The sequence below is a fragment of the Vulpes lagopus genome, chromosome 24 (genome assembly GCF_018345385.1).
Source record: "Vulpes lagopus strain Blue_001 chromosome 24, ASM1834538v1, whole genome shotgun sequence".
Lineage (NCBI taxonomy): Eukaryota > Metazoa > Chordata > Mammalia > Carnivora > Canidae > Vulpes > Vulpes lagopus.
In genome coordinates this window covers 972,506-982,952 of record NC_054847.1, presented here as the reverse complement: position 1 = coordinate 982,952, position 10,447 = coordinate 972,506, and positions in this window count along the sequence as shown.

Genomic DNA, 10,447 nt, shown 5'->3' with positions numbered 1-10,447 from the left:
CTTTCTCTCTCTCTATGCTGCTACTCCAACCAGAACACATTTGTCCTCAACTGTTCTACCTGAGGCTGGAACTTAGAAAATGTCATTGCACCTCAAAATACTTTTCATTGGCTTAATGACAAAAGGATAGACTTTGGACACAGACTAACTTGTTTGAATCTCAACTCCCTCATCCATTTACGGTGTTGACTTGCATATAGCAAGCATACATCAAGTAGCCTCTCAGAACCTTATTCCTTTTACCTGGAAAATAAGGCAAATACTGGCTATCTTGCAGAGTTTTTGTGACAAATGAGAGAAAAATGCTTTTTCCATAGCACCTGGCACTGAGCAGATAATAAGTAAATATTAGTTATTATTTTAATTCATACTTTTATATGAGGCTTAAACTCAGCTATTCACTTTTTGATCCAAATACTAGTCACTGAACACCTTCTATGAGTCAAGAACTAGCTAACTTACAAATATTGGTTAAAAAAATATCGAAGTGGGGATCCCTGGGTGGCACGGGATCCCTGGGTGGCGCAGCGGTTTGGCGCCTGCCTTTGGCCCAGGGCGCGATCCTGGAGACCCGGGATCGAATCCCACGTCGGGCTCCCGGTGCATGGAGCCTGCTTCTCCCTCTGCCTGTGTCTCTGATCTCTCTCTCCCTCTCTCTATCATGAATGAATAAATAAAAATCTTTAAAAAAAAATCGAAGTGTTTATATCTTTACCACAAAAGAATCAATGCATGTACAAATATTGAATCATTACGTTGTATACCTGCAACTAACATAATGTAATATGGCAGTTATGCTTCAAAAACAAAAAAGAATTGATGCAGCAATATCACCAATAATGCATGTCTCTGTAGGTCTATAGTAGTTTCTGTGCACCTCATGCCTGTTCACTGGCACCTCAGCACACTCTTATTGGGTTTGGTGCACTGCCAAAATGGGATAGACACTGGAAGAGTGTAAAATCTGTGGAAATAAAATTGCAATAAATGGGGAGGGAAATACTACAGGACAAGCTGACACTGAGTAAGACGGAGGTTTCCCAGAAAAGGTAAAATTTGCATTGGGTCTGACAATGTCATCGGTAGTTATACAATTGCTTGAGTGAGTTCATGAAATCCAGCACTTCTCTTCCCTCCAGACACCCTAATTTTCCCATCAGTCCATTTCATTCACCACAGTGATTGGTCCTGGGGTGGGCACACATCCCAATCAGGGCCAGTGAGAACGATTCTTCACTGGAAATAGAGATCTTTTCTTTCTTCAGGATGTACACAGGGAGGATGTCAATCTGGAGTTCGGGAGCGGGGGAGGGGGGAGGTATGAGGATGCAAGAGAGTGCAGGAGAGTGATAATGGTGGGTAGAAGGTGGAGGGAGCACTCCCTGACCCATCACAGAACCCTACCCAGACACAACAACGTCTTCTTGGCTTTGGACTCTTCAGTTATTCTAGTGAATGAAGTCAATCCAATTTGAATAGGACTTTCTGAAAATGAATCTCTGAAAGAAAAAGTCACAGAGTGTGTTTTAACAAACATTTATCATCACTCCTCAGGGAAAAATTGGTGCAAGCCCTTAGCCAGGCATTTCTAAGGGGATAGAATCTGTCTGGATCTGTCCAGTTCTTCTTCCTCTTGTATCATCAGTTCTGTTGGACCCTATGGTTCCCTGTTGAGTTTTCATTTCCACTTTACATAGTTCTTGTAAGATATATAAATATATTTTTTGGCCTCCTGTCATAAATGTTATCTAACTTTAGAGTAATCGTCAAATGTATACGTACGTTGCCAAGATTTTAGTTCTTTTCAAACTCTTACAGAAATAAGGCTGACTTGCGCCCATCATCTACCACTCCTGAGAAACAACTCCTGAGCAAACAACTGGATGTTTGCCGCTTTTAGACTGTCCAGCCCTGATTCATCCTAGTGTTTCTGTCCTGAGTTTTCCTACTTCTGCATATACTTTTTTAAATAATAAATTTATTTTTTATTAGTGTTCAATTTTCCAACATACAGAATAACACCCTGTGCTCATCCCGTCAAGTGCCCACCTCAGTGCCCGCTGACCTCGTGCCCGCCACCCAGTCACCACCACCCCCACCCATCTCCCCTTTTACCACCCCTAGTTCATTTCCCAGAGTTAGGAGTCTTCCATATTCTGTCTCCCTTTCTGATATTTCCCACTTATTTTTTATCCTTTCCCCTTTATTCCCTTTCACTATTATTTATATTCCCCAAATGAATGAGACCATATAATGTTTGTCCCTCTCCGGTTGACTTATTTCACTCAGCATAATACCTATACTTTTGTCTTTCACGATGGCAAGCAGGTTTTTATCCTGGTCAGTTTTTACATTTAAAGGAACCCCCCTTATGGCTCTGAATTGAGAATCCACTTTATGATGGTAAGAAGAATAATGTGAGACTTCCTGTGTTGCACTATTAAACATGCCTCTTGACCTGACAACTTTGGGTTTTATGTGTAATGTTCCACACTTGTACTCACAAAGACTACATTGGTTATGTCTTTTCTTTTTTGTTTTAATAGTAAATTTGTTTTTGTTTTGTTTTGTTTTTATTTTTTTATTGGAGTTCAATTTGCCAACATATAGCATAACACCCAGTGCTCATCCCGCCAAGTGCCCCCCTCATTGCCCATCACCCAATCACCCCAATCCCCCGCCCACTTCCCCTTCCACTATCCCTTGTTCATTTCCCAGAGTTAGGAGTCTCTCATGTTTTGTCACCCTCACTGATATTTTCACTCATTTTCTCTCCTTTCCCTTTATTCCCTTTCACTTATTTTTGTATTCCCCAAATGAATGAGACCATATGTTTGTCATTTTCCAATTGACTTATTTCACTCAGCAGAATACCCTCCAGGTCCCTCCATGTTGAAACAAAGGTGAATATTTGTACTTTCTAAGGGCTGAGGAATATTCCATTGTATACATAGACCACAGCTTCTTTATCCATCATCTTTCGATGGACACCGAGGCTCCTTCCCCAGTTTGGCTATTGTGGACATTGCTGCTATAAACATCAGGGTGCAGGTGTCCCGGCGTTTCATTGCATCTGTATCTTTGGGGTAAATCCCCAGCAGTGCCATTGCTGGGTCGTAGGACAGGTCTATTTTTAACTCATTGAGGAACCTCCGAACAGTTACCAGAGTGGCTGCACCAGTTCACATTCCCACCAACAGTGCAAGAGGGTTCCCCTTTCTCCGCATCCTCTCCAACATTTGTGGTTTCCTGTTTTGATAATTTTCCCCATTCTCACTGGTGTGAGGTGGGATCTCATTGTGGTTTTGATTTGTATTTCCCTGATGGCAAGTGATGCAGAGCATTTTCTCATGTGCATGTTGGCCATGTCTATGTCTTCCTCTGTGAGATTTCTCTTCATGTCTTTTGCCCATTTCTTGATTGGATTGTTTGTTTCTTTGCTGTTGAGTTTAATAAGTTCTTTATAGATCTTGGAAACTAGCCCTTTATCTGTCATTTGCAAATATATTCTCCCATTCTGTAGGTTGTCTTTGAGTTTCGTTGACTGTATCCTTTGCTGTGCAAAAGCTTCTTATCTTGATGAAGTCCCAATAGTTCATTTTTGCTTTTGTTTCTTTTGTCTTCGTGGATGTATCTTGCAAGAAGTTACTGTGGCCGAGTTCAAAAATGGTGTTGCCTGTGTTCTCCTCTAGGATTTTGATGGAATCTTGCCTCACATTTAGATCTTTCATTCATTTTGAGTTTATCTTTGTGTGTGGTGCAAGAGAGTGGTCTAGTTTCATTCTTCTGCATGTGGATGTCCAATTTTCCCAGCACCATCTACTGAAGAGACTGTCTTTTTTCCAGTGGATAGTCTTTCCTGCTTTATCAAATATTAGTTGACCATAAAGTTCAGGGTCCACTTCTGGGTTCTCTATTCTGTTCCATTGATCTATGTGCCTTTTTTTGTCCCAGTACCACATTGTCTTGATGACCACAGCTTTGTAGTACAACCTGAAATCTGGCATTGTGATGCCCCCAGCTATGGTTTTCTTTTTTAAAATTCCCCTGGCTATTCGGGGTCTTTTTGATTCCACACAAATCTTAAAAGAATTATAGACCAATATCTCTGATGAACATGGATGACAAAATTCTCAACAAGATACTAGCCAATAGGATCCAACAGTACATTAAGAATATTATTCACCATGACCCAGTAGGATTTATCCCCGGAATACAAGGCTGGTTCAACACTCGTAAAACAATCAGTGTGATTCCTCATATCAGCAAGAGAAAAAAGGAACCATATGATCCTCTCAATATATGCAGAGAAAGAATCTGACAAAATACAGCATCCATTCCTGATCAAAACTCTTCAGAGTATAGGGAGAGAGGGAACATTCCTCAACATCTTAAAAGCCATCTACGAAAAGCCCACAGCAAATATCATTCTCAATGGGGAAGCACTGGGAGCCTTTCCCCTAAGATCAGGAGAAGACAGGGATGTCCACTCTCACCACTGCTATTCAACATAGTACTGGAAGTCCTCGCCTCAGCAATCAGACAAAAAAGACATTAAAGGCATTCAAATTGGCAAAGAAGAAGTCACACTCTCCCTCTTCGCCAATGACATTATACTCTACATAGAAAACCCAGAAGACTCCACCCCAAGATTGCTAGAACTCATACAGCAATTTGGCAGTGTGGCAGGATACAAAATCAATGCCCAGAAGTCAGTGGCATTTCTATACACTAACAATGAGACTGAAGAAAGAGAAATTAAAGAGTCAATCCCATTTACAATTGCACCCAAAAGCATAAGATACCTAGGAATAAACTTAACCAAAGAGGTAAAGGATCTATACCCTAAAAACTATAGAACACTTCTAAAAGAAATTGAGGAAGACACAAAGAGATGGAAAAAATATTCCATGCTCATGGATTGGCAGAATTTTTTTAATAATAAGTTTATTTTTTATTGGTGTTCAATTTGTAAACATACAGAATAACACCCAGTGCTCATCCCGTCAAGTGTCCCCCTCAGTGCTCGTCACCCAATCACCCCCACTCCCCGCCCTCCTCACCTTCCACCATGCCTAGAGTTCGTTTCCCAGAGTTAGGAGTCTTCATGTTCTGTCTCCCTTTCTGATATTTCCTACCCATTTCTTCTCCCTTCCCTTCTATTCCCTTTCACTATTATTTATATTCCCCAAATGAATGAGAACATACAATGTTTGTCCTTCTCCAATTGACTTATTTCACTCATCGTAGTACCCTCCAGTTCCATCCACGTCGAAGCAAATGGGGGGTATTTGCCATTTCTAATGGCTGAGGAATATTCCATTGTATACATAAACCACATCTTCTTTATCCATCATCTGTCAATGGACACCGAGGCTCCTTCCACAGTTTGGCTATTGTGGACATTGCTGCTAGAAACATCGGGGTGCAGGTGTCCCGGTGTTTCATTGCATCTGAGTCTTTGGGGTAAATCCCGAGCAGTGCAATTGCTGGGTCGTAGGGCAGGTCTATTTTTAAGTCTTTGAGGAACCTCCACACAGTTTCCCAGAGTGGCTGCCGTTTCACATTCCCACCAACAATATAAGAGGGTTCCCTTCTCTCTGCATCCTTTGCAACATTTGTGGTTTCCTGCCTTAATATTGTGAAAATGTCAATGTTACCCAGGGCAATTTACACGTTTAATGCAATCCCTATCAAAATACCATGGACTTTCTTCAGAGAGTTAGAACAAATAATGTTGACTGTGTCTTCTGCTGTGCACAAGCTTCTTATAATGATGAAGTCCCAATAATTCATTTTTGCTTTTGTTTCTCTTGCCTTTATGGATGTATCTTGCAAGAAGTTACTGTGGCCAAGTTCAAAAAGGGTGTTGCCTGTGTTCTTCTCCAGGATTTTGATGGAATCTTGTCTCACATTTAGATCTGTCCTTCCCTTTTCTGAATGCCCTCTAGTGTGACTCTTCTCCCACCATACTCCATGGCCTCCTCTTTCAGGGTTCGGATAAAATTATTTCTCCTTAATGCAGTCCTCTTTACCTATACTCTGAGGTAGTGATCCTGCCTCTGTCTTTGATACTACTTGTCCCTCCAACTGCCTTGTTGTTCCTGTGTTTCTCCTATACTAATTGATTAGATTGTTGAGAAAACAATTGCTGACTTTGTCTCCTGGGAAAATGTATGTGGTGAACAAATATGTGTTAAAATAAATTTAATTGAACTAAGCTTAGAGTAATTTAAAAAGGGGCAGTAGGGAAATAATTTAGTAAATTAATGTCTCTAGACAGGTATGGTCCTAGAGTTTACAGTGGGTAGTCAGCATTTAATGATTTGGTGCATTCTTTCAGATTGAGCTGTGCATAACCTTCATGAGCACTGTTTTTCATTTATTTATTTATTCATGAGAGACATAGAGAGAGAGAGAGAGAGAGAGAGGCAGAGACACAGGCAGAGGGTGAAGCAGGCTCCATGCAGAGAGCCAGATGTGGGACTTGATCCCCGGTCTCTAGGATCAGGCCCTGGATTTAAGGCGGTGCTAAACCGCTGAGCCACCCTGGGCTGACCATGAGTACTGTTAATGGCCTGAACAGCATTAATAATTCAGATGCTGGGGATCCCTGGGTTGCTCAGCAGTGTAGTGCCTGTCTTCGGCCCAGGGCATGATCCTGGAGTCCCAGGATCGAGTCCCACATTAGGCTCTCTGCATGGGGCCTGCTTATCCCTCTGCCTGTGTCTCTGCCCCTTTCTCTGTCTCTCTCTGTCTCTCATGAATAAATAAATAACATCTTTAAAAAATAATAATAATTCAGATGCTAAAATTTGTGAGGCTTGTGTAGTGCCAGAGCTAAAGGAAAAGGCAAAATGATTCAAGCCAAGAGAGGAGGAAGGTAAAATGTAGCTCTAATTTTGACTACTATTAAGAAATCTTCAGCTCTCAATTTTATATGCAGAGCATGTCAGACTCACAAATGAACCAGGTGAAATTTCTTCAATAGCAACCAAGGAAAGGATACAATTTATGTGTGGGATTGCGAGTAAAACATGAAAAAAATTACAATCCTTGATAAATAATTTGGAGAATTTTTTAAACATTTGAGACAGCAATTTTGAAGTGTGATTGGGTATATATTCATCCCTGAAGTGGTTTCCCCAAGGCTTTGTGTCCTCTTGGTGTAAAGAGCAGCATTTATGTGAAATGCCATAGTCATAATGAAGGCAGGGTACCTTGGGAAAAGAGAGCAGTTTATATGCAGAAATGGAGGAAAAGAAGAGGGAATGGATTGCACTAGCTTCTCAAATCAACAAATATTTGCTATAGCCACACTCCTAGGTACAGGCTGCTAACCTGGGAGCTGAGAAAATATAATAAGACCCAAGGTTTTTCCTCTCTTTGCTCCCCAAAATCTCACTGTGTGAAGCAGAAGACAAAGCAAGAACCTATGAAAAGGTAAATAGTGATTTAGTAACCCATAGGACACTGGTGAATGTGGAGAGGTAAAAAAGACTGTTCCCAATTTGAGCAGCTTACAGTATCCTTGGAAACCAGTTCACAAAGCCACATACAATTACATAATAGAAGCTTGCTAGTGACAAAGGACAGTAAGAAAAGGCATAGTTTGGGTATTACAGGTAGTAGTCACTAGATGAGATAAGAGAATGAAACAAGTGCCTTAGATCATAGCAATAGAAAAACTTTATCAAAGACATAGGATCTGAGCTAGAGAGTGAAGAGTTCATTGGTTGTAGACACAGAACAGAAGGGAAGTCTGAAAGAGATGTCTGTCTTTGGAAAAAGAGTACATGATGGCAAGGTGGAACTTAAAGCTAGCACTAATCCTCACAAGAAATTCTTTTTCTCTTCCACAGTCTCCATTTCTCCACCCTTAAGATAGACTATTAGAGGCTCAGATGAAATTCCAGTTCAACATTCTATGAAGTAGGTGATTGAAGAGTTGAGGTTTGTCAGGGATGGGAGAAAATAGAACAGAGACTAAATAAAAAAATTTGAACGGAAATTTGAACTCCATTTGGCCATAGATATTCAGAGAATAAAGAAGTCAGCTTGGTAATGGCTGTGATACTGTCAACCTGAACTAATTATGCTCAAATGTCTAGCATGGTGCCAAGGATTCTTATTGATATATCAAAAGCTTTTTTTTTTTTTTTGAAAAGCTAGCAAGTAAAAAAATAAATATTTAAATACAGGTTTTGGATAAATTATGATAGTCTTCCTTTTCTTTTTTTTTTAATTTTTATTTATTTATGTATGATAGTCACAGAGAGAGAGAGAGAGAGGCAGAGACACAGGCAGAGGGAGAAGCAGGCTCCATGCACCGGGAGCCCGACATGGGACTCGATCCCGGGTCTCCAGGATCGCGCCCTGGGCCAAAGGCAGGCGCTAAACCACTGCGCCACCCAGGGATCCCCTAAATTATGATAGTCTTCCAATGTTCAACTCAAGAATCTGAGATTTTGGAATTTGCTGGGTGGCTCAGAGGTTAAGCACCTGCCTTCAGCCCAGGGAGTGATCCTGGAGACCTGGGATCAAATCCCACATCAGGCTCCCTGCATGGAGCTTGCTTCTCCCTCTGCCTGTGTCTCTGCCTGTCTCTCTCTCTCTCATAAATAAGTAAATAAAATCTAAAAAAAAAAAAGAATCTGGGATTTTTCCTAACCAAAATAATTTCTGAGCTAAGCTGGTGGCAGGGATGACAGGAGATATAATTGCCATAATGATACTGGAGTAAACATATGAGATGTTCATTATTTCACTCACTTATAATATTTTAATCTTTAAACAATGTTTAAGTACAACTTGAATATATTAACTTAAGAGACAGTAAAATGATGGGAAAATATGTATGAGAGGAAAAAACATAAACTGAAAGAAAATGGCTTAACAAAACAGGTTTTAAAGCAAAAGGCAATTGTTATTGAGAAAAAAAATGAACTTGAATATTATTAAGAAAAACAAATTCACTAGAAAAATATAGAGTTCCAGAACCTGTAAGCAACTAATAAAATAGATTTGAAATGCATAAAGGTAAAAATGACAGAATTATAAGAAGAAATTGAAGAATATAAATATATAGATGGGATTTAACTCACCTCTCAAAATTTTAGAAAACAGTAATATAAAAAAATCAGTCAAAAAATGAATAAGGGACGCCTGGGTGGTTCAGTGGTTGAGTGTCTGCCTTTGGCTCAGGGCATAATCCTGGGGTCCTGGGACCAAGTCCCACATTGGGCTCTCTGCAGGGAGCCTGCTTCTCCCTCTGCCTATGTCTCTGCCTCTCTGTCTCTCTGTCTCTCATGAATAAATAAAATCTTTAAAAAATGAATAAAATGATGAGTGATAGAATAGTCATAAAGACAGCTGCAAACAATAATTAGAAATAGCTAGATTTTCAAAAATAGACCACATACAAAGCAAGGATAAATAGATGTCAAATTATATAGTATTTTTCTTGGTTATAATATATAAAACTAAAAAACAATAACAAAAAGGCAGCAAAAAGTACCTTTCATGTTTCTTTGGATACATATGAGATATCACCCACCAGAATGGCTAAAGTCAACAACAAAAGACAAACAGGTGTTGGCAAGGATGTGGAGAAAGAAGAATCCTCCCGCACTGTTTGTGGGAATGCACACTGCAGCAGCCACTCTAGGAAACAGTATGGAGTTTCCTCAAAAAGTGAAAAATATAATCACCCTACAATCCAGCAATTGCACTGCTAGGTATTTACACAAAGAATACAAAAACACTAATTTGAAGGGATACATGCACCCCATTATTTATAGCAGCATTATCTATAATAGCCAAATTATGGAAAGAGTCCAAGTGTCCTTTGACTGATTAATAATAAATAAGAAGATATAGTATATACACATACATTACTCAGCCGTAAAAATGAATGAAATCTTACATTTGTAAGATTTACATTTACAACATGGTTGGAGTTAGAGAGTATAATGTTAAGTGAAATAAATCAGTCAGAGAAAGACAAATAACATATGATTTCACTCATATGAGGAATTTAAGAAATGAGACAAATGAGCAAAGGGAGAAAAAAAAGAGAAGGAAAGGCAAACCAAGAAACAGATTATTAGCTATAGAGAACACATTGATGGTCACCAGAGGGGAGGTGGGTTCAGGATGGATGAATTAGGTGATGGGGTTTAAGAGAGCACTTATTGCAATGAGCACTGGTATTGTATGGAACTATTGAATCACTATATGGTTCTAAACTAAACCAAACTGAAACTAGTATTATGTTAACTAATAGTATGTTAGCTAACTGGAATTTAAATAAAAACTTTAAAAACCCAGTTATTATAACTGTGCTGCATAAGTTCAAAAAATAAGTTGAGAGAAAAGATACAATAAAAACCAAAATTAAACTTTCTGAAATGAAATCTACACTATTGGGGAATGAATAAATGAATGA